At 38.4% G+C, this 27,664-nt stretch overlaps 1 protein-coding gene and 1 long non-coding RNA gene across 7 annotated transcripts in view; one reads left to right on the plus strand and one right to left on the minus strand.

The window, feature by feature from the left end:
• MBD5 (methyl-CpG binding domain protein 5) overlaps nucleotides 1–27,664 on the minus strand; it is a 471,066-nt gene that overhangs the window by 121,460 nt on the left and 321,942 nt on the right. The gene's annotated exons all lie outside the window — the stretch shown is intronic.
• LOC135276995 (uncharacterized) lies at nucleotides 24,129–25,053 on the plus strand. The gene is made up of 2 exons (XR_010344602.1): nucleotides 24,129–24,169; nucleotides 24,456–25,053. It is a non-coding gene; the product is annotated as an uncharacterized LOC135276995 (long non-coding RNA).

Here is a 27,664-nt window from a genome sequence, read left to right on the forward strand (position 1 = left end):
TAAGAGGCACTGGTGGAAGAGTATAAAGAAAGAGTTGCTTTTCTAGCAGTAGTGATTCTGGAATTCAGCAGGATGGGAAAAGGCAGTAACTTTTTGGTAATTCCAGCCCTAGTTGAAGTGACACTATGGTTGATCCAAAACTAACTACAACAGCATCTCAGTGTATGTAGGTTTGTGGGCTCCAACCAAGGAATGTTAGCAGCTTCTTGGCTCTAAATATTACTTCTTTTTCCTTTTTATTTGCTCTGACAGTTCTGTTACTCTTCTAGTTTTTTCTAATAGCCTTTGTAACTAGTTCATTATATTAAACTTTCTCTGTTAAAAATATCTAGAATAGGCCAGGCACAGTGGCTCATACTGATAATCCCAGCACTTCGAGAGGCCATGGGTGGATTGCTTGAGTTCAGGAGTTCAAGACTGAACCTGAGCTCAGGAGTTCAAGACCAGGAGCTGAAGACCAACATGGTCTCTAACCCATCTCTACCAAAAATACAAAAAGTTGGCCAGGTGTGGTGGCATGTGCCTGTGGTCCCAAGCTACTTGGGAGGCTGAGGTGGGAGAATCGCTTGAGCCTGGTAGGTGGAGGTTGCAGTAAGCCGAGATCACACCACTGTACTCCAGTCTGGGTGACAGAGCTAGACCCTGTCTCGAAAAACAAAAGATCTAGAATAGTTTCTGTTTTCCTGACTAGATATTGACTAATACGTTTATCCATTAAGAGTTTCTTTTTCATTTCAACAATTACATTTTTTACTTTTGTGAGTTCAAATATGCCTGTTTATGTCTTTAAACATTTTGTATTTGCTTCTATGTATTCTGTATCAACTAATTTCAATATCTGTAATCCTTGGGGGTCTAAATCTGTAATTTGTCATTTCTATTGTCACATGGTGGCTTATTTACTCATGTTTATTGGTCTCTGATTGTGAACTTACAATTCATTGACATAACCTGCAAATAAAATAAAAAAAGACAAAAAACAAAAAACCACCACCTGGGGGCATAAAGTGAGAATTATTTCTTCCAGCTGTTCCATCATGCTGCTGGCCTACAGCTGTCTTTCTAGATTAAGTATTGTTATTTTTATTTGTCATTAAGACAACTCTCACCTGCCTTGTATGTTTACTGCCCATGCTTTAATTTTAGTCTAAGTTTTTTTTTTTTTCTCTTCTCCTACTGTTGAGATTTTACCTATGGAAACCAGAAATGAAATAATATTAAGTTGTATGTAGGATGTGGTTGTTTTATATTAGGGCAACCCTTTAGAGTAACTCATATGTTATACTGCTAGAAATGGATGACTTGATAGTGACTTTCTACTTCTGTGCTATCTGTGTTCAAAATTAGTGTTGTTATTTTTATAATAAAAATTCTACTTACAAATCAAGCTAGTAATGTAGACCTTAGCAAGACTGTATTATACCATTTTCCTTCCAATTAAATATCTCCTTTAATTTTAACAATAAAGAACAAAGTATAAATGATACCAATTTCTTATGTTTAAATATAATATTTTCATATGATGTAACTCGGTTTCTCCAAATTACTTTCATTTGGTGCAATAACATAAACTTTAAATCATGCCAACATAAAAATAGAAAGATTCAAGCCACAAGACATTTGTTACTTTCCAAATTGATCAATGGAAATGCAATAACCATACATCTGTAATTACCTAATCACATATTTATAAATATGCATTTTTCCTATATATATTATTAAAATACATTTAAGCTATATCAAATTCTAAGTGAATTTTAATTAGAAATGGATACTATGTAAACACAACAAGACAAAGCTAGCCAAAGGAACAATTTAAAAAATACTGATTATAATTAATGATTTATTTTAAGCCACAAGAAGATAAACATTTTGTATCTTTTTTAATAATAGAAAAACTGAGTATTTCTAGTGAGAAAAAGTTCTCTCAAACACAGCTGATGAACTATTTATGATACAGTATAAAACCTAAAACTACTCTGACAAAAAAACTGAATTATTTACTCTACTTAAAAGCAAGAGGAAAAAATTTAATCATGTCTTCATACTTGCAGAGCTATAACTTATTAGGCAGTAAAAGAAGTGCTTAAAATAAGGAAATGAAATATTACTTTTCAATTTTGGAAAGGCAGGCTCCTAAACTCTTAAAACAGGTTAGCAATTTTGGAGGTTAATGTGAAAAAGTAGCAATATGATTCAGGCCAACTTTGAAATTTATTGGGAAACCAAATGTCATTAAACTGATTTTTTACTATTTTATCTTGGCTTAGAATAGTTAAGGATTAACATATAAAACCATTTTACTCACATACAGTATCATTTTTAAGGAGTGAAAATACATATAAATTAATGAATACTGTAGAATGCATTAAAAGAAAAAGGCAATTCATATGGCTTATCTACAGTTCCCTGCATATACTCTGAATTACAAAAGGAAATACAGGAAGGTTACTGGTGTACAGGCTCAATCCCAAATCTTAGCTACATAATAGCTATTTTCTATAATGGGGGAACACCTTTTCATGTAAAATTATTGCAATAACAAAATGGATATTTTATTTCATTTGTTCCCATGATAACCTTATGAAATAACGTACTCACCCAACTCACCAAATTTCTGAAGTACAAAGTTCAAACTCAAAGTATGAACTAACTATCTTCTCTTCTTTACCTTCCTGAAGGTTTCTATTGTTGAGGATACCCTCAAAAAAGAAAGGGGATGCAGAATACTTAGACTGTCTGTCCATAAGGGGCAGAGGATAAACAAGAAGTATTGGAGGAAGCAGAGTGAATTACTGAAGGCCTCCACAGTAGAGACAATTTTCAGCCTCCTCTTTAGATTTATATAATTTCTTACGTTTTGATGAAAATAAGTTAGAGGAAGCAGTGAGAGAGACATAATTACATCAGTGGTCAAACTGTAAGAAACACAGATAAAGTTTAATAGTTATACAGGGCATCTATTTGTTTGCTTAGTTGCCCACTAAGCAAAGACATAGTGGTCCCTTAGTGGTTCTCAACCAGCAATAATTTAGTACCTGTGATGGTTAATACTGAGTGTCAACTTGACTGAATTGAAGGATGCAAAGTATTTATCTTGGGTGTGCCTGAGGGTGTTCCCAAAGGAGATTAACATTTGAGTCAATGAGCTGGGAAAGGCTGGCCTATCCTTAATCTGGGTGGGCACCCTGTAATCAGCTGCCAGCATGGCTAGGATATAAAGCAGGCAGAAAACCATAAAAAGGCTACACTGGCTTAGCCTCCCAGCCTACATCCTTCTCCCAGGCTGGATGCTTCCTGCTCTTGAACATCAGACTCCAAGTTCTTCAGCTTTGTGACTCACACTGGCTTCCTTGCTCCTCAGCTTGCAGATGGCCTATTGTGGAACCTTGTGATTGCATGAGTTAATACTACTTAATAAAATTCTATCTATCTATCTGTCTATCTATCTATCTATCCATCCATCCATCCTATTAGTTCTGTCCCTCTAGAGAACCCTGACCAATACAGTACCCTAATCTAGTATCTGTCAGTGTATGAAGAGAATTGTTTTCTTCATAAATACTAAGTATATTGTATTGAAATATAACCTGAATATTTTAAAAGTGTACAAATCATACATGTAGAGCTTGACAAATTTTTACAAAATGAATGCACCCATATAATCAGCATTAGGTCAAATAGGATAAAGAACCAGTACCTTGGAAATTTCCCTTAAAACCCCTCGAGGGAAGATAATCTTGATTATCATTTTGAATATGTATGTGTACGCTATTGGCATCTAGTAGGCAGAGGTCAGGGATGCTGCTAAACATCCTACAATGTACAGGAAAGCCCCAATAACAAAGAATCACTCATTTTAAAATGTCAACAGTGCTGAGGATAAAAAATTCTGTATTTCAACCCCAGATGTACTTCTCTCTTTCACTCAAGCACGAATGACGATAGAGCAGCTAACATTTGCTGGGAGTGATTTACCAAGAAAATAATTTGGATGATTACTGAAGGCAAAAATAGAAGTAAATGTCCCAGAGAAATATAGTGACCTATATTTGACCCCTAGAAATTTAAAATAATGCAATGAAGATTTAAGATGAAAATTAATCAAGTTCATGGTATTGGTGGACATCTATTACCTGTGACTGCCCCCAAATTTTGAACACTTTCTTTATATTTTGGTAATTTTCTATGAAACAGCTCCAATCTTCTTAAGACAGAAATCAGAAAACTAGCATTTCCAGACTGCTAACAGCAAGGCAAGTACCCGAGATCCCAGCAATGAAATCCACAGAATATGATTTGAAATTAGAAGCAAATGACCTGAGGATGCAAATCTTCTTGAGGGATTTGATTCGTTGGAAGCGTCATCAAGTTCCTTGGGGATGAGAGTGGTGTTCAGATTCATGCATTGTAAGTGCTGGGTGCAGTGGATCAAGCTCCTGGAATGTGCCAGACAACTTCAGAGCCAGCTCTCTTGTCTTGCTGATGTCTGTTAGCAACGTCATTGATACCTTTAACAAGTTCCTTTTACTGTTATACTGGTCAGTGAGGATTATGTGGTTTGCAATAAAGAATATTGACTGGTAGAAAAGTGTAAACTGTGAAAAATATTTCTTTCTTAAATTCTTTTGTATAAAGTTACTGAAGATTCAGCAGTTAGGAGGCCTATGATATGCTATCAAACCATAGTGTTTTGAATCTGGTGCTTATTGTATTTTCATTGATGACTTGTATTAGACTCTGGAGAAGATATGTGTATACACACATAAACATATTTAGTTGGAATAAGTAAATGGGCCTCGTGTGCAACGTACAAAGCTAAGCAAAACTCTGGGTTTGGCAAATTGGCATCTAGTAAGTCACTACAACTCAATCAAGCATTTCGGTATATAGGTGAGTACCCCTTATCCAAAATGCTTGGGACCAGAAGAATTTTGGAATATTTGCATTATACTTATCAGTTCAGCATAATCTGAAAATCTGAAATCCAAAATGCTCCAGTGAGCATTTCCTTTGAGCCTTATTTTGGTGCTCAGTTTCCAATTTTGGGGAATTTTGGGTTTTTGGGTTATAGATGCCCAACCTGTATTATGTTACTACTGATATCAGGTAAGTCTTTATTCATCACCAAAAGAAACACACTGAAAAAGGAGAGAGAAGAGAGGAAAGGAACAAAGTCAATTAAATTATTATGAATAATTCTAATCAACAAACATTTTAAAAGGACTGTAGTCACCTGATCACTGAGAGTAGCTTATTTGGTTTGTGTTTTCATTAACAGTCTTCTAATAAATGTTACTCATCTCAAGAGTCTCTAAAAGAGGTAATTTGCATATAGAGAGAAGGTTGTTATTTTAAAATTTAGATTAAATTCATAAATATTTATGCTATATATGTACTATTAATTTGAAATTTTGAAGATCTTACAAGCTTTAAAATAACATGCTCTAGAAAGCCTTATGGTTTATCTATTATTGAATGAATAATGTATATAATATATGATAAGTGAAAGCTAAAATGGTATTTGCAAAACTTGTCCTTCCAATAACAAATATAGAAGAACATGTTTGTATTTTTCCCTACAATAAACCAAATCAGCAAGGGTCATTACTGTGTCAGGTCATTATCTGTTTATTTAATATGTAACTCTCATTGTAATGCAATGCTACCACTGAACAAGAGTATTATATTCAGAAGTGATGGGAATCTACCAAAATCACGAGTGAAATAAAATTTAAATAAATAAAGTCTTATCAAAGATTTCCCTCTGTTCTCTGAAAGCTCTGAATATTGAAACCTATTCAAAAATAGGCCTTCTTGCTTTCCTGTGGTAAAATAGAACTGATTTTCCATTTTTCATTAAAATCTATTTATTCACCAAAGTTGAAATTCAATTTTGTATCCATATCAAAACATAATTCTTTAACAAAAGGTAAAGACTATCAATAGCTAATCTATGTGTTTATTATAGCATGCAAGCAAAAGAAAAGATGTAGGTTTTTATTATATACTACATAGAGCTAATCAGAATAACTGCTCAAAGGCTAAATTACTATTCCCCAATTGCCTTGCTAGCAGAATTGGTAGAAAATCAGAGGAAGAGTTATAGAAAACAACAATGACTGCCCAATATCCCAGGTTCAAGTAGAAGTTACTTTGTATTAAGTCTTTTTTTCATGAGATTTAACTGTCAAACACTTAATTTGTTGAGCCCACTATACTGTCTTCCACTCCACTTACACTCACATTGTCTTTGCTAACCTTTCTCACTTCTTGTCTTTCACCGTAATTCAATACTCATACTTTTTGTTATATTTGGCAATTTCCCTATTTGTTCAAGGCCATTTCTCCAAATTCACCATTACTATCTTTCTCAAACAACATATCACAATGCTTTTCCTACTAGTGAGGGCTCATGGTGTAACCATGAGTTTACTGTCCTCTACATAAGGATGAATCTCATGATCTAACAATCATTAGTAGGCCACGAATTTGAGTTGTATTTCTAGTAGTAAAGCATGGATTTTCATTAATAAACCCATATTCTTTTCCCTGTATCTCTCTGAAAAGGTCCCTCTGAAAGGGTATGACTAGATTGTGTGGCTTGAATTGTTGTATACTAACTAACAATAAAGAGCCCAACAATCAGAAGAAATAAGACAAATATTTTCTTAGAAAAAATCATTATTATTATTATTATTTTGGATCTCTAATGTAGATGATAAGATTGTATTTGTTGTTATCACTTAGCATATCCTAGACATTGAATGTGTTGGTAATGTTATTAAGACTACTGTTTAAACAACATGATTTGTATCCAAAATTCATTTGTATTTTTCTACTCATAACTTCGGTAATCAAAATCACTGACTTTCATAACTACCCCATATGGATTGCTGGCTCTTACTACACACCTCCATAGAGTGTTCTGCTTACTTTTATCCTATTTATTATACTACTTTATCATGGTCCAGTTTGCTTGTTTTAAACAAGTTAAGAATGGGGACTGTGTCTTCTATGTCTATAGCTTTAGTTCAACCATAGTACTTGGTATGTGTGTGTGTGTGTATATATATGAGATAAGCTAAATGAATTAATAAATATAAGCCAAAGCAAGGTTTTCAATAATGTATTCAATCACCAATATCAAGGGTGAATTTAATATGTTGATGTTTTAATAGGAAGGTCACAACATGTATAAGAAAATCACAACACTGATGGAGAAAAAATATCATTTTAAAATTCCTGATGGATTTAGTACTTTGCACTCCTACAAGTTAGAAGTTCAGAACCAAAATGGCTCTCATGCTAAGTGTAAAAAGATGATGAAAACCGCCTAATAAACAGGATTTGACTTGAAATTCTGTGTTCTTCTTTTCCACTCTAAGTTATTAATTTCTTACTAAAAGATCACACAGTTTAGGGATGCTTTAGCAAAGTCTAGAAAATCTTGGAAGTTCTGGAATTAACCTAGTATTTATAGCCTAGTTTCCTCGAGTGTTCTTTTTCTCCATCTGTTGGTTGTTGATACAGTGTAACTTTATATTCAGATTACAGAAACACAGCAAGAAAGAGTTTCTATCTTTTTTTTAATATGTTACAATAAGAATTCTGGCTTCATATCTTGGTGTGAGACAGTTATTCTCTTACTAAAAAACATCTAATTGAGGGGGAAGAAAAGTAGGTCAATACTGATGTTGAATTCTTTCTGTTGTAAATAAGAGCTCCAAGATTTAATCCTATAAAATCATTTATATGATGACACATGACCATTTTCTCAAAGAAATTATATAGTCATTAAAAGGGCAAGAGTCTTGGCATGTTTTATTCAATACATTTTGAATGTGGACTTTACAATTCTTGATGGAATTAAAAAAAAACTTAGGAACAGCAGAAAATAAAAATCATTTGTTGAAATGCTTATACATATCTCTTTCCTTAGAAAGCTACTACATTTTCCATGAGAAGACAATGTTTTCTGTCTTAACAATTATTATGTTAAGAATAATAATATTCCTTCTTAAACAGAGACGTCAAAACCATATTAAAATCCCGCTTCAAATATACTCATATATTCGCAAATACTTGGTTCCTAGTTTATCCCTCATCTATGTTTTTGCTTTGGTTTAGACTCTTAGATTAAAAAAATTAAAGTAGGTAATATCTGAATCTGTAACAGTCTTTTTCTCCTTATTTCCTATTAAATGGCAAATACCTTTAAAAAAATTAGGTTGTCAGCAGGCATGGTGGCTCATGCCTGTAATCCCAGTAATCTGGGAGGCAGAGGCAGGCAGATCCCGTGTGCTCAGCAGTTAGAGACTAGCCTGGGCAACACAGTGAAATCCTGTCTCTACCAAAAATATGTAAACTTAGCCAAGCATAGTGGTGCACATCCATGATTCCGGCTACTGGGAAGGCTGAGGCAGGAGGATCACTTGAGCCCAGTGGGTAGAGGTTGCAGTGAGCTGAGATCTCACCACTGAACTCCAGCATGAGTGAGAGAGTCAGATTCTGTCTCTGAGTAAATAAACAGGCTATTGTGCAATTTAGTCATCGGCATTTTACTTTGAATTTACTAACTCCCATTATCAAAACACAATCAAACAGTAATATTTAACTTCTGAATAGAAAGGTATAATACCACATTTCTGGAAAGACAGACCAGATAGCTCATCAGTACAATGAAGGCAGAATTTACATTAAAGTAAGAAAATATAATGTAAATATATTGTGCTAGGTTTTTAAAAACTGTGACACATACAAAATAGTTAAGATTGAGAATATTTTGATAATTGTCCCATTTAAAAAATATGAACGGCCGGGCATGGTGGCTCACGTCTGTAATCCCAGCACTTTGGGAGGCCGAGACGGGCAGATCACGAGGTCAAGAGACAAAGACCATCCTGGCCAACATGGTGAAACCCCATCTCTACTAAAAATACAAAAATTAGCCCAGTGTGGTGGTGCACACCTGTGGTCCCAGCTACTTGGGAGGCTAGGCAGAAGAAATCGCTTGAATCCAGGAGGTAAAGGTCACAGTGAGCCTAGATTGCGCCACTGCGCTCCAGCCTGGCGACAGAGCAAGACTCCGTCTCAAAAATAAATAAATAAATAAATAAATACAAACATATTATGGTAATTTATGATACCAAGCAAGTATCAACAACTAGACAATTTCTTGTACAAAGTCTTTTTTAACAAAATATGTTTCTCAATTTAATATGTAATCTATCACCTTTATAAAGTGATGACAATAATTTAGTATAGAATATAGAGGAAGAAAAATGTTCCTGGATGAAGCTTTTGTTACACTTCAATTAGCCCGGTAAAGTGGGGAATAAAGAATGAGTAAATGTATGGTAGGTGGGGTGGGACTGGAAGAGAATGGATATAGTAGTTTTATACATCCTATAAGTGTATTCGCTTAAAATATTAATATCCTAAATTCAAATGGTATACTTAACATAAAGAATTTAGCATGGCTCACAAATAATACTATAAACTACCTTTTCTTGAGGGAGGCAGATTAGCCACTGTAATTTTGCTTCATAAGTTTATTTATTTGAATACAGTAAGGGGTAAATTTCTAAGGTCTGGCCTTCCAATATGAATTATTTTCATATATATCTGCAACAATTTGGCCCAGTATAATGAGATAGGCTTTGGCTTTCAGTGGGTACATCATGATCAAGGGGCTTTCATCCCAGGGATGCAGGGATGGTTTAACATATGAAAGTCAATATATGTGATACATTACATAAACAGAATTAAAAACAAAAACCATATGACCATCTCAATAGATGCAGAAAAAGCATTTGATAAAATCCAGCACCCTTTTAGGATAAAAACCCTCAACAAAGTAGGCAGAGAAGGGACTTACCTCAAAATAATAAAAACCATATATGACAAACCCATAGCCAACATTGTATTGAATGGGGAAAGTTGAAAGCATTTCTCCTTCAAACTCGAACAAGACAAGTGCACACTTTCACCACTTCTATTCAACATAATACTAGACATTCTAGCCAGAGCAATCAGGACCAGAAAGAAATAAAGGGCATCCAAATTGGAAAACAGGAAGTCAAACTATTGCTTTTCATAGATGATATGATTGTATGCCTAGAAAACCCTAAAAAGACTCATCCAAAAGGCTCCTAGATCTGATAAATTTAGTAAAGCTTCAGGTTACAAAATCAATGTACACAAGTCAGTAGCACTGCTATACATCAACAATGACCAAGCTGAGAATCAAGAACTCAATCCTTTTAACAAACAGCTGCAAACAAACAAACAAACAAGCAAACAAACAAAACGAGCCTAGGAATATCTAGGAATATACTTAACTAAAGAGGTCTATAAGGACAATACAAAACATTGCTGAAAGAAATCACAGATGACTCAAACAAATGGAAACACATCCCATGCTCATGGATGGAAAGAATCAATATTGTGAAAATGACCGTACTGCCCAAGGTAAGCTACAGATTCAATGCAATGCCCACCAAAATGCCATCATCATTTTTCACAGAACTAGCAAAAAAATAAAATTCATATGGAACCAACAAAGAGCCCAAATAGCCAAAGCAATACTAAGCAAAAAGAACAAATCTGGAGGCATCACCACATTACCCAACTTCAACATATACTAAAGGCCATAATTACCAAAACAGCATGGTACTGGTATAAAACGGGCACTTAGACCAATGGAACATAATAGAGGACCCAGAAATAAAGCCAAATACTTACAGCCAACTGATCTTCAACAAAGCATACAAAAACATATATAGGTGATATTGTTTTGCTGTGTCCCCACCCAAATCTCATCTAGAATTGTAGTTCCCATAATCCCCATGTGTTGTGGGAAGGACCAGTGGAAGGTAATTGAATCATGACAGCAGTTAACCCCATCCTGTTCTTGTGATAGTGAGTGAGTTCTCACAAGAGCTGATGGTTTTATAAGGGGCTTTTCCCCCTTTGCTCAGCACTACTCTCTCCTGCCGTCGTGTGAAAGACATGTATGCTTCCCCTTCCCCCATGATTGTAAGTTTCTGAGGCCTCCCCAGCCCTGTGGAAGTGTTAGTCAATTAAATCTCTTTCCTTTATAAATTACCCAGTCTCAGGTATGTCTTTTTTAGCAGCATGAGAACAAACTAATAAATTTGGTGAAAGGATACTCTATTCAATAAATAGTGCTGGGAAAACGGGCAAGCCACATGTAGAAGAATAAAACTCAATCCCCATCTCTCACCTTATAGAGAAATCAACTCAACATGGATCAAAGAACTAAATCTAACAACTGAAATCATAAAAACTGTATAAGATAACATTGGAAAAACCCTTCTGGACATTGGCCTAGGCAAAGAATTTATGACTAAGACCTCAAAAGCAAATGCAGCAGAAACAAAAATAAATACATGGGACGTAATTAAACTAAAAAGGTCTGCAAAGTAAAATAAATAATCAGCAGGGCAAACAGACAAGCCACAGAGAGGGGTGAAATATTTGCTAACTATGCATCCAACAAAGGACTAGCATCCAGAATCTACAAGGAATTCAAATCAGCAACAAAAAGACAAATAATCCCATCCAAAAGTGGGCAAAGGACATGAATAGATATTTCCCAAAAGAAAGCATACAAACAGGCAACAAGTATATGAAAAAATGCTCAACATTGCTAATCATCAGGGAAATGCACATTTAAATCACAATATCACTTTACTCTTAGAAGAATGGCCACAGTTAGAAAATCAAAAAACAAAACATATTGGTGTCAGTGTGGTGAAAAGGGAACACTTTCACACTGCTGATGGGAATGTAAATTAGTACAACCTCTATGGAAAACAGTATGGAGATTCCTTAAAGAACTAAAAGTAGATCTACCATTTGATCCAGCAATCCCACTGCTAGGTATCTACCCAAAGAAAAAGAAGTCATTACATCAAAAAGACATATAGACATCCATGTTTATAGCAGCACAATTCACCACTACAAAGATGTGGAACCAACCTAAGTGCACACTGACTGAGTGGATAAAATGTGGCATATATACAACATGGAATACTATTCAGCCATGAAAAAGAATGAAATAACGTCTTTTACAGTCACCTTGGATAGAGGTGAAAGTCATTTCTGAGTGTAGTAACTCAGGAATAGAAAACCAAATACCGTATGTTCTCACTTAAAAGCAGGAGTTAAGCTATGAGAACACAAAGACATACAGGGTGATAAAACGGACCCTGGAGACTCAGGTTGGGGGACGGATGTTAGGAATAAAAACTACATATTGGATACAGTGTACACTACTCAGGTGATGGTTGTACAAAATCTGAGAATTTACCACCATAGAATCCATCCATGTAATGCCAAAATACTTGTATCCCAAAAGCTACTGAAATGAAAACAACAACAAAAAAGTATTTCAACTTCTTATTTCAGTATATATTCAAACATACTGAAAAGCTGCAAGAATAGACTGAGGGACTCTTGTAACTCTTTAAGCAGATGCCTCAACAATTTACATTTTTCTCTTTTTAATTTGTCCTCTTAGCATCGATCTGCCTAATTTGTTCTTCTGGAATCTTTGAGAGTAAACTGGAGCAGTGTTTCAATTTACCTCTACCTAATTCATTTCCTTAGAACATGGATATTCTCTTACATAATTACAATGCAACTATTAAATTTAAAAATGTAATGTATCTACGCTACATTGCCTATTCAATTTTTATAATTGTCCCAAATAGTGCCCTTTGTGGGATTTTATTGATTAAACAAAATCCTAGGCCAGGAACCAATCAATTAACACATAAGGTTTAGTTGTTAAGTGTTTTTAGTTTCCTTTTTTTTTTTTTTAAGTTTTTTGAAAAATGGAACCATTACTTAGTCTTTCTTTTCTTGACTTTGGCACTTTTGAGGAAGGTAGCCCAGTCATTTTGTTAAAAATTTGTGCCTCATGTTGAGTTTGTCTGATGTTTCCTCATAATTCAATATAGGTCATGCATTTTAGTGGAAATATTACAGAGATGATATGTCCTTCTCCATGCATCGTATCAGGAGACACATGAAAGGAAAGTTTATTCCAATATTGGTGGTATTAACTATGATCACTTTGTTAATGTAATATCCATTGGTTTTTTCACTGTCAAATTACTAGGTTTCCTTTATAATTAAATTTTAAATATTTTGAAACTAATATAAAATTTTACTCACTAATTTTAGCATCTAATAGAAGGGATACTAGAGTTAGAAAGTTAGAAGATAACTGTCTAACTCTATTATCCCTTCTATTAGTTGGCATTCTAATGTAAAAAAGAATTTTCTGTTCTCTCTCATTTATATATTCATTTATATTGGTCTGGACTGATAGATTCTCATTTTATTCAGTATGTTATAATTCATTATTATGATTATTTATTTTAATGCTCAAATTGTCCTACATTTGGCTGCTGGAACTGTGTTAACACAAGACTGACTTTTCAGTTGGAGTCCCTTTACCAAGAATTAGTAAGACCAGAATGTAATTATTGTCAAAGAATAGTAAGAGCCAAGAATTAGCAAGAGCAGTTTTCAGTTGGAATCTCTTTACCAAGAATTAGTAAGAGCAGAATGTAATTATTGTGAAACACATTTTGATGCTCTTTTAAAAATTTTATTCATTTATTTATTTAATACTTTAAGTTCTAAGATACACATGAAGAACATGCTACATAGGTATACACATGCCATGGTGGTTTGCTCCCCACCATCGCATCATTTACGCTGGGTATTTCTCCTAATGCTATCCGTACCCCAGCCCCCCAGCCCCCGACAGGCCTCAAAGTGTGATGTTCCCTTCCCTGTGCCCATGTGTTCTCACTGATCAACTCCCACTTATGAGTGAGAACATGCAGTGTTTGGTTTTCTGTTCCTGTGTTAGTTTGCTAAGAATGACGGTTTCCAGCTTCATCCATGTCCCTGCAAAGAACATGAATTCATCCTTTTATATCGTGGAATAGTATTCCCTGGTGTCTGTGTGCCACATTTTCTTTATCCAGTCTATCACTGATGGGCATTTGGGCTGGTTCCAAGTCTTTGCTATTGTGAACAGTGCTGCACTCAACATACATGTGCATGTGTCTTTAGAGTAGAATGATTTACAATCCTTTGGGTATATACCCAGTAGTGAGATTGCTGGGTCAAATGGTAGTTCTGGTTCTAAATCCTGGAGGAATAGCCACAGTGTCTTCCACAATGGTTGAACTAATTTACACTCCCACCAACAGTGTAAAAGTGTTCCAATTTGTGCACATCCTCTCCAGCATCTGTTGTTTCCTAACTTTTTAATGATCACCATTCTAACTGGGATGAAATGGTATCTCATCGTGGTTTTGATTTGCATTTCTCTATGACCAGTGATGATGAGTTTTTTTTATACGTTTGTTGACCACATAAATGTCTTCTTTTGAGAAGTGTCTGTTCATATCCTTTGTCCACTTTTTGATGGAGTTGTGTTTTTCTTGTAAATTTGCTTAAGTTTCTTGTAGATTCTGGATATTTAGCCCTTTGTCAGATGGATAGATTGCAAAAATTTTCTCCCATTCTGTAGGTTGCCTGTTCACTTTGAAGATAGTTTCTTTTGCAGTGCTCAAGCTCTTTAATTAGGTCCCATTTGTCAATTTTGGTTTTTGTTGCAATTGCTTTTGGTGTTTTAGTCATGAAGTCTTTGCCCATGCCTGTCCTGAATGGTATTGCCCAGGTGTTTTTCTAGGGTTTTAATGGTTTTAAGTCTTACATTTAAGTCTTTAATTCATCTTGAGTTAACTTTTGTATAAGGTGTAAGGAAGGGGTCCAGTTTCACTTTTCTGCATATGGCTAGCCAGTTTTCCCAACACCATTTATTAATAAGGAATCCTTTCCCCATTGCTTGTTTTTGTAAGGTTTGTCAAAGATCAGATGGTTGTAGATGTGTGGTATTATTTCTGAGACCTCTGTCCTGTTTCATTGGTCTATATCTCTGTTTTGGTACCAGTATCATGCCGTTTTGGTTACTGTAGCCTTGTAGTATACTTTGAAGTCATGTAGCATGATGCCTCCAGCTTTCTTGTTTTTGCTAAGGATTGTCTTGGCCATATGGATTCTTCTTTGGTTTCATATGAAATTTAATGTCATTTTTTCTAATTCTGTAAAGAAAGTCAATGGTAGCTTGATGAAGATAACACTGGATCTATACATTACTTTGGGCAGTATGGCCATTTTCACAATATTGATTCTTCCTATCCACGAGCATGGAATGTTTTTCCATTTGTTTTTGTCCTCTCTTATTTCCTTGAGCAGTGGTTTGTAGTTGTCTTGAGGAGGTCCTTTACATCCCTTGTAAGTTTTATTTGTAGGTATTTTAATACCTTTGTAGCAATTGTGAATGGGAGTTCACTCATGATATGGCTCTCTGTCTATTATTGGTGTATAGGAATGCTTGTGATTTTTGTACATTGATTTTGCATCCTGAGACTTTGCTGAAGTTGATTATCAGCTTAAGGAGATTTTGGGCTGAGATGATGGGGTTTTCTAAAATATACAATCATGTCACCTGCAAATAGATAATTTGACTTCTTCTTTTCATAACTGAATACGCTTTATTTCTTTCTCTTGCCTGATCACCCTGGCCAGAACTTCCAATACTATGTTGAATAGGAGTGGTGTAGAGGGCATCCTTGTCTTGTGCCCATTTTCAAATGGAATGCTTCCAGTTTTTGCCCATTCAGTATGATACTGGTTGTAGGTTTGTCATATAGATCTTATTTTGAAATACATTCCATCAATACCTAGTTTATTGAGAGTTTGTAGCATGAAGGGCTGTTGAATTTTGTCAAAGGCCTTTTCTGCAACTATTAAGATAATCATGTGGTTTTTTTCATTGGTTCTATTTATATGATGGATTACATTTATTGATTTGCATATGTTGAACCAGTCTTGCATCCCTGGGATGAAGCCAACTTGATCATGGTGTATAAGCTTTTCGATGTTCTGCTGGATTCTATTTGCCGGTATTTTATTGAGAATTTTCGCAAGGACATTTATCAAGGATATTGGCCCAAAATTTTCCTTTTTTTTGGGTGTGTCTCTGCCAGGTTTTGGTATCAGGATGATACTGGCCTCATAAAATGAGTTAGGAAGGATTTCCTCTTTTTCTATTGTTTGGAATAGTTTCAGAAGGAAAGGTACCAGCTCCTCTTTGTACGTCTGGTAGAATTCAGCTGTGAATCCATCTGGTCCTGGATGTTTTTTGGCTGGTAGGTTATTAATTACTGTCTCAATTTCAGAATTTGTTATTGCTCTATTCAGGGATTCAACTTCTTCCTGGTTTAGTCTTGGGAGGGTATATGTGTCCAGGAATTTATCCATTTCTTCTAGCTTTTCTAGTTTATTTGCATAGAGGTGTTTATAGTATTTTCTGATGGTAGTTTGTTTATCTGTGGGATAAGTGGTGATATCCTCTTTATCATTTTTATTGTTTCTATTTGATTCTTTCCTCTTTTCTTCTTTATTAATCTGACTAGCAGTCTATCTATTTTGTTGATCTTTTCAAAAAACCAGCTCCTGGATTCATTGATATTTTTGAAGGATTTTTCATATCTCTATCTCCTTCAGTTCTGCTCTGATCTTAGTTATTTATTGTCTTCTATTACTTTTGAATTTGTTTGCTCTTGCTTCTCTAGTTCTTTTAATCATGATGTTAGGGTGTCTATTAGAGATCTTTCCTGCTTTCTCTTGTGGGCATTTAGTGCTATAAATTTCCCTCTACCCACTGCTTTAAATGTGTCCCATAAATTTTGATACATTGTGTCTTTGTTCTCATTGGTTTCAAAGTATAACTTTATTCTGCCTTAATTTCATTATTTACCCAGTAGTCAGTGGGGAGCATGTTGTTCAGTTTCCATGTAGTTGTGTGGCTTCCTTCCTTCCTTCCTAGCTTCCTTCCTTCCTTCCTCTCTCCCTGCCTCCCTCCCTCCCTTCCTTCCTCTTCTTTCTTTCTCTCTCTCTTCCTCTCCTTCTCTCTCTCTCTTTCTTTCTTTTGTGCTTCTTGCCCAGGCTAAAGTGCAATGGTGGGATCTTAGCTCACTGCAACTGCCGCCTCCGGGGTTCAAGTGATTCTCCTGCCTGAGAGTCCCGAGTAGCTGGGATTACAGGCTTGTGCCACCACACCCGCCTAGTTTTGTATTTTTAGTAGAGATAGGGTTTCTTCAAGTTGGTCAGTCTGGTTTCAAACTCCCAACCTCAGGTTATTTGACTGTCTCCGCCTCCCAGATTGCCGGGATTATATGCACGAGCCACCGTGCCTGGCCTATGAATGAGTTTCTTAATCCTGAGTTTTAATTTGATTGCACTGTGGTCTGAGACTGTTTGTTAGGATTTCTGTTCTTTTGCATTTGCTGAGGAGTGTTTTACTTCTAATTATATAGCCAATTTTAGAATAAGTGTGATGTGGTGCTGAGAAGAATGCATATTCTGTTAATTTGGGGTGGAGAGTTCTGTAGATGTCCATTAGGTCCACTCTGTCCAGAGCTGAGTTCAAGTCCTGTATATCCTTGTTAATTTGCTGTCTCATTGATCTGTCTAATATTGACAGTGGAATGTTAAAGTCTCCCACTATTTTTGTGTGGGAGTCTACATTTCTTTGTAGGTCTCTAAGAACTTGCTTTATGAATCTGGGTTCTTCTGTATTGGGTGCATATACATTTATGATAGTTTGCTCTTCTTGTTGCAGTGATCCCTTTATCATTCCTTGTCTTTTTGATCTTTGTTGGTTTAACGTCTGTTTTATCAGAGACTAGGATTGCAACCCCTGCTTTTTTTTTTTTTTTTTTTGCTTTCCATTTGCTTGATAAATATTCTTCCATCCCTTTATTTTGGACCTGTGTGTGTCTTTGTACATGAGATGGGTCTCCTGAATACAGCACACTGATGGTTCTTAACTATTCAATTTGCCAGTCCATGTCTTTTAATTGGGGCATTTAGCCTGTTTACATTTAAGGTTAATATTGTTATGTGTGAATTTGATCCTATCATCAGGATGCTAGCTGGTTATTTTGCCTGTTAGTTGATGCAGTTTCTTCATAGTATTGATGGTCTTTATAATTTGGTATGTTTTTGCAGTGGCTAGTGCAGATTTTTCCTTTCCATATTTTGTACTTCCTTCAGGAGCTCTTGTAAAGCCAGCCTGCTGGTGACAAAATCTCTCAGCATTTGCTTGTCCATACATAAAGGATTTTATTTCTCCTTCACTTATGAAGCTTAGTTTGGCTGGATATGAAATTCTGGGTTGAAAATTCTTTTCTTTAAGAATGTGGAATATGGGCCCCCACTCTCTTCTGGCTTGTAGGGTTTCTGTCAAGAGATCCTCTGCTAGTCTGATGGGCTTCTCTTTGTGGGTAACCCGACCTTTCTCTCTGGCTGCCTTAACATTTTTTCCTTCATTTCAACCTTGATGAATCTGTTGATTATATGTCTTGGGGTTGCTCTTCTGGAGGAGTGTCTTTGTGGTGTTCTCTGTATTTCCTGAATTTGCATGTTGGCCTGTCCTGCTAGGTTGGAGAAGTTCTCCTGGATAATATCCTCAAGAGTGTTTTCCAACTTGGTTCCATTCTCTCCATCACTTTCAGGTACACCAATCAAAGGTAAATTTGATCTTTTCACAAAGTACCATATTTCTTGAAGGCTTTCTTTGTTCCTTTTCATTCTTTTTTCTCTAATATTGTCTTCATGCTTTATTTCATTAAGTTGATCTTCAATCTCTGATATCCTTTCTTCTACTTGATCAATTCAGCTATTGATACTTGCGTATGGTTCACAAAATTCTCGTGTTCTACTTTTCAGCCCCATCAGGTCATTTATGTTCTCCTCTAAACTGGTTATCTAGTTAGCAATTTATCTAACTTTTTTCAGGGTTCTTAGCTTCCTTCCATTAGGTTAGAACATGCTCCGTTAGCTCAGAGGAGTTTGTTATTACCCACCTTCTGAAGCCTACTTCTGTCAATTTGTCAAATTCATTCTCCATCCTGTTTTGTTCCCTTGCTGGTAAAGAGTTGTGATCATTTGGAGGAGAAGAGGCGTTCTGGTTTTTGGAATTTTCAACCTTTTTGCTCTGTTTTTTCCTCATCTTTGTGGATTTATCTATGTTTAGTCTTTGATGTTGGTGAACTTTGGATGGAGTTTCTCTGTGGACATCCTTTTTGTGGATGTTGATGCTATTACTTTCTGTTTGTTAGTTTTCCTTTTAATGATCAGGCCCCTCTGGTGCAGATCTGCTGGAGTTTGCTGGAGGTGCACTCCAGACCCTGTTTGCCTAGTATCACCAGCTGAGGATGCATATCATCAAAGAATGCTGTCTGTTCCGTCCTCTGGAAGCTTGATCCCAGAGGGGCACCCACAAGATGCCAGCCAGAGCTCTCCTGTATGAGGTGTCTGTTGACTGCTGCTGGGAGGTATCTCCCAGTCAGCAGGCATGGGAGTCAGACACCTATTTGAGGAGGCAGCCTGTCCCTTAGTGGAGCTCGAGCACTGTGCTGGGAGATCCGCTGCTCTCTTTAGAGCTGGCAGGCAGGAACGTTTAAGTCTGCTGAAGCTGCACCCATAGCCACCCCTTCCCCCAGATGCTCTGTCCCAAAGAGATGAGAGTTTTATCTATAAGCCCCTGACTGGGGCTGCTCCATTTCTTTCAGAGATGCCATGCTTAGAGAGGAGTAATCAGGAGAAGTTAGCTACAGTGGCTTTGCCAAGCTGTGGTTTGCTCTGCCCAGATCTAACTTCCAAGGGGCTTTGTTTACACTGTGAGGGCAAAACTGCCTACTCAAGCCTCAGTAATGGTGTAAGGCCGGCTGCCTCGCTGAAGAGCCAAATGGACACACTTATCTCTCTGTGCTGTCTCCCCACACCTGCTCCTATCTGGTTTCTCCATGCAGGCTCCACACGCCCACTCCTGCATTCCTCACTCAACCCTTTCAAAATTTAAAAAGGCCGCGGAAGATTTGTCCAATGGCAGTTTAACATTAACCTCCCCAGCAAGTCAGCCTACCAATGAAACTGTCTGCTCTTTGTTTCCCTAACAATCAATCAAATCTCCTTACCAATGAAATTGTCTGCTCTTTGTTTCCCAATGACCAATCAACTACCTCCACTTCTTATAAAACCCCACGCCCTGAGAAGCCCATTGCGACTTCTCTGGCCCCTTCCTGGACCACAGAACCTCGCCCGGGAGCTGAATAAATTGGATTCTCATTTTTTCTCACTGGCCTCAGTTGCCTCATTTTAACTCGGCAATATACCTTACAGCTGGTGCCGAAACCCGGGAGGGGTTGTGAGACCCCCTCCTAAAGGGGAAACCGACTCCTCCACCTGAAGCTAAACCAGGGAGCCACTGCGCCGCAAGGTAAGACTTCTGTTACCCATAGCCTCTCCCGCTGCTTGACTCCGGACTCCCTGTCTGTAACCGCGGCCGCGTCAGGGACTCCTCTCTGCCGTGGGCCCAGGGCCCCGGCTCTGTTCAGCTGAGGGCCCAGGGCTCCAGCTCCGCCTCGAGGACCTGAGTGTAGAGGAGACGTCCCTACGCTCTTGTCTTCCCCCCGTAAGGGGTCTGCAGAGGGTCAGGAACCTGAGGGAGACGTCCCCTTCTTCCTGAACCCTCTCTGGTGTCCGGTAGTGTCGTCCGGGACGCCTACCGGTCATCTCTGCGGCAGCGGGTGAGACTTGAGTGACTAGAAGCCCTGTTTACTCCTCCAGGCCCTTAAGGCCTAAATTAAACCTTGGCTCCTAACCCCAAAACCTGCCCTTTGGCAAATCAGCTCCCGTTTAATTATATTCTCAATTTCTCTTTCTGTTTCTCCTTCTGTTCCCGAGTGAGTGTGTGAGTGAGTTTTTTCCCTTCCAGTAAAATTGTATCCTGCTTTGCAGGTTTTATAAGTTTACAAATTCTTGTATTCTTGTTCTCTATTGCTAATAACTGTAAGTTTCTACAGTGAAGGTCATAAAAAATGCCCAAGCAGGCAGGACTCTAGCTTTCTAAACACTGTATCAAAAAGAAATAGATAAGGCCTGTGCTAAAATCCTTGAGCTCTACAGATAGCAAACATCTGGGTCACATAGCAACTATCACATGTAAGCCTAAGTTAAGTACCTATTACTGCTTAATGAATTGCCTTTGTTCTATGCCTGCAAACTTGTTTTAGTGCCACTGTGTACTTCATGTATAAAAAGCCAAGCCCTGTCTTTGTTAAGCACTTAATATTAAAATGCTAATCTGCTAAGCCGGTAGCCACCTTAATAAAATCCTCCTGTTTCACAAAAAAAAAAAAAAGAAAAAGAAAAAATCATGGGTAACCAAAAATCCCACCCAAACCCTAAGTCACCACTGGGATGCCTAGTTCTAAACCTACCCAAGCTAGGCCTCTCTATAAAAAACAAAAGGCTACTCTTCCTCTCCACCGTAGCCTGGCCACAGTATCCGCTAAACAACCAGTCCAAGCGGCCTCCAGAGGGCACACTTAACTTTAATGTCCTCACTAATTTAAACAATTTTTGCCAAAGGAAAGGCAAGTAGGTTGAGGTTCCCTACATCCAAGCATTCTGGTATAAAATATGAAAAATTCCCATACGAGACCTGGTAAACTTGGCATTTAAACTTTTTAATGGCCGGGAGGAAAAGGCTAAGACCATCCACCAGGTCCATTTACAGCAACAGGTAAGCCTCCAAACCCAAGCTATCGTAGCAGCCGTAAGGCCAGCAGCACGCCCAGCATCTGGTGGGGAAAACTCCTCAAAGTTCCTCCAAAAAGGTCCCCTAGAACCCACCCAGACTACTTCAAAGGTCCCTCCCGGGCCCTGCTTCAAATGTAGCCAAAAGGGACACTAGGCCCAGCAGTGCCCCTGTCCACGTCCACCTCCCGGACCCTGTCCAATCTGCAAATGAACTGGACGCTAGAAGGTAGACTGCCCATTCTGGACTACAGGCTCACCCCCTGCATCTCCATGTGAGGGGCAGGCCAGTCCAAAGGATGCAGTCCCTTCACTTGAACTCCTTGGCCTCATGAATAATTAACACAACCCGGACTCAAAGACCCCCATCACCCTTGCTGAGCCCAGGGCGCTACGAAGAGCGGGTAAGTCTATTTCCTTCTTAATGGACATGGGGGTTTCCTATTCTGTATTGCCTTCCTACTCAGAGCCTAGTACACCTTCCCAGGTCTCGGTTGTGGGAATTAACGGGAAGCCCTCCTGTCCCAACCGGACCCATCCTCTAACTTGTTACCTGGAGGGACATCCGTTCACCCACTCCTTCTTAATCATACCCTCGTGCCCAGTCCCCTTACTGGGATGAGATATCCTCCAGACTTTAGGGGCTACCCTCCAACTCATTGGCTCTCCACAGTCCTCCCCATCTTCTACCCATCTCCTGGTATTAACTTTAAATAACAATGCACCCAGTCACGATTCCTCGCTTCAACCCCCTATTCCTCCTGAAATGGTTAATCCCTCAGTATGGGATACTTCCAAGCCCATAATTGCCACTCATCACATGCCAGTCAAAATATTCCTCAAGGACCCTACCCATTTTCCCTACTGTCCTCAGTTTCCCATCTCAAAAACCCATTGCCAAGGCCTAAAGCCTATTATCACTTAACTCCTAGCACAGGGACTCATTCCTACCAGTTCCCCTTGCAACACTCCTATATTGCCAGTCCAAAAGCCATGCGGCTTTCACCTGGTTCAGGACCTGTGCCTTATCAATGAGGCAGTAATTCCCCTCCACCCTGTAGTTCCCAATCCATACACACTATTATCAAACATTCCCTCCACTACTTCTCATTTTACAGTCCTTAACCTCAAGAATGCCTTCTTTACCATTCCTCTTCACCCTAAGTCCTATTTCCTCTTTGCCTTTACTTAGACCAATCCAGACACTAACCTCTCGCAGCACTTAACCTGGACGGTCCTGCCCCAGGGCTTTAGAGACAGCCCTCACATATTTAAACAAGCATTAGCAGCTAACCTAACCTCTTGTCCCCCCTCAGCCTAGTCTCCTCTTACAGTACGTGGACAACCTGCTGCTTTGCAGCCCTTCCCTCTCCATGTCACGACAGCATACTGCCGCTCTCCTTAATTTCCTTGGGTCTAGGGAATACCGGATTTCCCCCTCCAAAGCACAGCTGTTGGTCACCTCAGTAATCTATTTAAGTATTCACCTTACTCCCCAAACTAAGGGCTTAAAAACAGTCAAAAGGCACTACTTTCACTGCAGCCCCCCAAAACAGCTAACAAAATCCTCTCCTTTCTAAAATTTGTGGGATTTTTCATCACTAAATTCCTAACTTCGCTACTCTAGCTAAGCCCTTGTATGCGGCAGCCAAAAATACCCCCAGGGAACATGGCTAATATTCCAGTCCTATACCTGCATTGTCCCTAAAGTTATAAAACAACTTGGCTCTGTAAGCCATACAATCCTAAAAATAAAGCCACCCTAACTAACCAAATCAAACCCTCAAATAACACCTCTCATCCTTTCTCGTAGTTAACTCTAGTACAGCAGGGAGCCAACATGTTAAACTTAATCAAAACCGTAAACTTCACTCACTGCTTTTTATGTGCCTCTCTTAACACCTCCCCTTTAGCCGCAGTTCCCCTCCAAACGGGATTCACCCTATCACAAAAGTCCACAAGACCTGAAACCACTTTAATGGGAATCCCCTTGTTTAAAATACACTCCCACTCTCTTTCTCTATGTTATGGGACACCTACCAACCATAGCCTTAAGTGCAACACCACAGTAAATATAAACTCTTCCTTTCATGCGCCTCAAGGGGGGTACTTTTAGTGTAATGGAACCCTAACCAAAATTATCAAAACCTCCTCCCCATTCCCCTGTGTGCCCGTCACCCTAGTCCCACAACTAGAGGTGTATAGGCAAGCTAAATTTCTATCCCTCCTTCCATCTTCCCCTCAGGGCCGAAACAAACGAGCTGTCTTCCTCCCCATAGTAGTTGGCCTCTCCCTAGCCTCTTTAGCAGCTGCTGGAATTAGAGGCGACGCCTTAGGCTACAGTATCACTTCAGCTGCTCAACTAGAAAACAAACTCCATGTGGCCATTGAAACATCAGCAGACTCTCTGGCCTCTCTTCAGCGACAAATTACGTCACTAGCCCAGGTAACTCTCCAAAACCGACAGGCTCTAAACCTACTAATGGCGGAGAAAGGAGGTACCTGTCTGTTTCTCCAGGAACAGTGTTGCTATTACATCAATGAAACAGACCAAGTTAAAAAAAAAATGTCAATACTCTCTATCGCCTCAAGGAAGACCTCCGAGGAACGCCAAGTGCGCCAAACTTTCCTCTTAACTGGTGGCAATCTCCCATATTCACCTGGCTAGCTCCTGTTGTCATTCCCCTAATCATAGTTTGTCTTCTACTAATGCTGGTCCCATTCTTTCTTAGGTTTTTACAAGCTCGCATGAAAGAAATTTCCAGGGTGGCAATAAATCAAATGCTACTTCACCCCTACGTCCAACTCCCAACTGAGGCACCGGCCAACTGACCCCCCCCGACTCCGCCCCTGTTCAGCAGGAAGTAGCCAGAAAGAAGCAACGTCCTATATCATCAAAAAGGTCGGAATGTAAGGCCGGCTGCCTCGCTGAAGAGCCAAATGGACACACTTATCTCTCTGTGCTGTCTCCCCACACCTGCTCCTATCTGGTTTCTCCATGCAGGCTCCACACGCCCACTCCTGCATTCCTCACTCAACCCTTTCAAAATTTAAAAAGGCCGCGGAAGATTTGTCCAATGGCAGTTTAACATTAACCTCCCCAGCAAGTCAGCCTACCAATGAAACTGTCTGCTCTTTGTTTCCCTAACAATCAATCAAATCTCCTTACCAATGAAATTGTCTGCTCTTTGTTTCCCAATGACCAATCAACTACCTCCACTTCTTATAAAACCCCACGCCCTGAGAAGCCCATTGCGACTTCTCTGGCCCCTTCCTGGACCACAGAACCTCGCCCGGGAGCTGAATAAATTGGATTCTCATTTTTTCTCACTGGCCTCAGTTGCCTCATTTTAACTCGGCAATATACCTTACAAATGGTGGACACCCTTCCCTCCATCAAGCTCAAGAGTCCTAAGTTGACCTCAGACTGCTGTGCTGTCAGTGAGAATTTCAAGCCAGTAGATCTTAGCTTGCTGGACTCCATGGGAGTGGGATCCACTGAGTTAGACCACTTGGCTCCCTGGCTTCCACCCCCTTTCCAGGGGAATGAACAGTTTTGTCTCACTGGCATTCAAGGTGCCACTGGGATATGAACAAAACTCCTGCAGGTAGCTTGGTGTCTGCCCAAATGGCCGCCCAGTTTTGTGCTTGAAACCCAGGTCCTGGTGGTGTAGGCACCTGAGGGAATCTCCCGGTCTCCGGGTTGGCAAGACTGTGGGAAAAGGAGAGTATCTGGGCTGGAGTGCACTGTTCCTCATGGCACATTCCCTCATGGCTTCCCTTGGCTAGGGGAGGGAGTTCCCTGACCCCTTGGCTTTCTGGGTGAGGTGATGCCCCACCATGCTTTGGCTCGCCCTCTGTGGGCTGCACCCACCGTCTGACCAGTCCCAATGAGATGAGCTGGGTACCTCAGTTGTAAATATAGAAATCACCCACCTTTTGCATTGATCTCTCTGGGATTTTGATGCTTTTATTAATGTCTAGTGATTGTCGCCCAAACCGTGGGATTGGCAACATTCCTATTTCTCTGACTATATAGATAATGTGAGTTCTTCTTATTTCATAGCTTGGATCTAGGCAATGTTGCAAAAGGATACATTAGCTAATATTGAACAAATTAAGCCAGTCATTCAATATATACCCTACCTTTTAAAAATGGCTTTGCAACAGATTTTTGTTTGGAAACACTAATGAAACAGGAGAGTCCATTTCCCAAACACTTATGAAACAGGAGAGTCCATTTCCCAAACTGATTACTGAAAAGAATCTGTAAACCCAACATGTTTTTTTGTTTTGTTTTGTTTTTTGAGATGAAGTCTTGCTCTGTTGCCCAGGCTGGAGTGCAGTTGTGGATTTCAGCTCACTGGAACTTCTGCCTCCTGGGTTCAAGAGACTCTCCTGCCTCAGCCTCCCCAGTAGCTAGGATTACAGACACATACCACCACACCCAGCTAATTTTTGTATTTTTGGTAGAGATGGGGCTTCAGCATGTTGACCAGGCTGGCTGGTCTGAACTCCTGACCTTGTGATCTGCCCTCCTCGATCTTCCAAAGTGCTGAAATTACAGGCATGAGTCACTGGGTTCAGCCCCAACCCAACACATTTTTTCATAGTTTTCTTCTCCATAGAAACATGGAAGGAGGAGAGGGGAGGAGTGGGGAGGGGAGGAGTGGGGAGGGGAGGGAAGATTTCTATATTTAGCAGATTATGATAATTCTAAATACAAGGTAAATAATGGTAGGAAAAGTCATAATAAAACATCTAGTCTGGTCTAAAGTTTAAAAATGAATATTGATTATATATGCATTTTAACTGACATACAAAAATATTACTTTTTGTTTGTGAATATTTTTCAACAATTTTAATGCCAGCTTTAAAAATGATCATATAGACTATCACAAAAATATCAGCAATATTAAATAAACAGGGTGCACCCTGTAATTCCAGCATGTGGTACCAGAATGTTTCTAAGGTTTCACAGTAAATATCAGCAATGTAGCACACTCTACCTCGATTTTCAATATCTAGGTCACATGGACTACTTTGAATACTGTGAATAAGGGAAAAAAAACAGGAAGATTTTTCTGTGTAGCCACCAGAAAATCATAACATGCAAAATATATTTTAAAAAACCCTAGCATATCATGGTTTTAAAAATAATTCCTACATAAAATAGAAAACAATACCCTAAAAAGGAACTTCTCATCTATTATGTAAACCAAATAAAACCTTTGTGGAGTATTATTTACTTAATAAAATGTCTTTTGTTTTTACTACTCTCTGAGATGTGTGAATATATGTGCACATTGAATGGTCAGGAGCAGGTAAAAAGAACATATGCTAAAAATAAATGTGTTGTTAATTCAAAAAATGTGCATTTTAGGGAAAATTTAGCAGTAGTTAGCAGTAATCAGAAACTATAGCTTCCACTTACAATAAAGGCAAACAGACATGATAATAGTTATATTTGAAATTATATTCTTTTTATTTATATGAAAGAGACATGGAAGGTTTATAATACATTTTGATTATGAAAAATGCACACTGCTATTGCAATTTCTTTCAGCCATAATCATATATAGTTACAGATATTTGAAGCCTGGAATGATCTTTACTATAATTTTATTATTTTCCTTGAAAACTACTGAATTTATTCAGTTATGGATTTAAAATTTCTCCTTGCCCTTTTCCCAAGTTTTAATTTGAAGAAAAGGAAGTAAATATGTCTCTCAGCAAAATGAGAATCCCTAATAATCTATAATAAAACTGCTGCCACATATAACTTTTATGTATGTATAGATCTTTTAAAGGGAGATAGAAATGAAAACAATTCTTTAAGTGAATTTTTCTTAATCTATTTGAAAAGCAAAACATAAAGAGCAGTCACATACGTCAGCACAACAATTAAGATGGGTAACACTAAAAAAAAAATTAGGAGGAG

The sequence above is a fragment of the Aotus nancymaae genome, unplaced genomic scaffold (genome assembly GCF_030222135.1).
Source record: "Aotus nancymaae isolate 86718 unplaced genomic scaffold, 86718_ANA_hifiasm-v0.15.2.pri h1tg000029l, whole genome shotgun sequence".
Lineage (NCBI taxonomy): Eukaryota > Metazoa > Chordata > Mammalia > Primates > Aotidae > Aotus > Aotus nancymaae.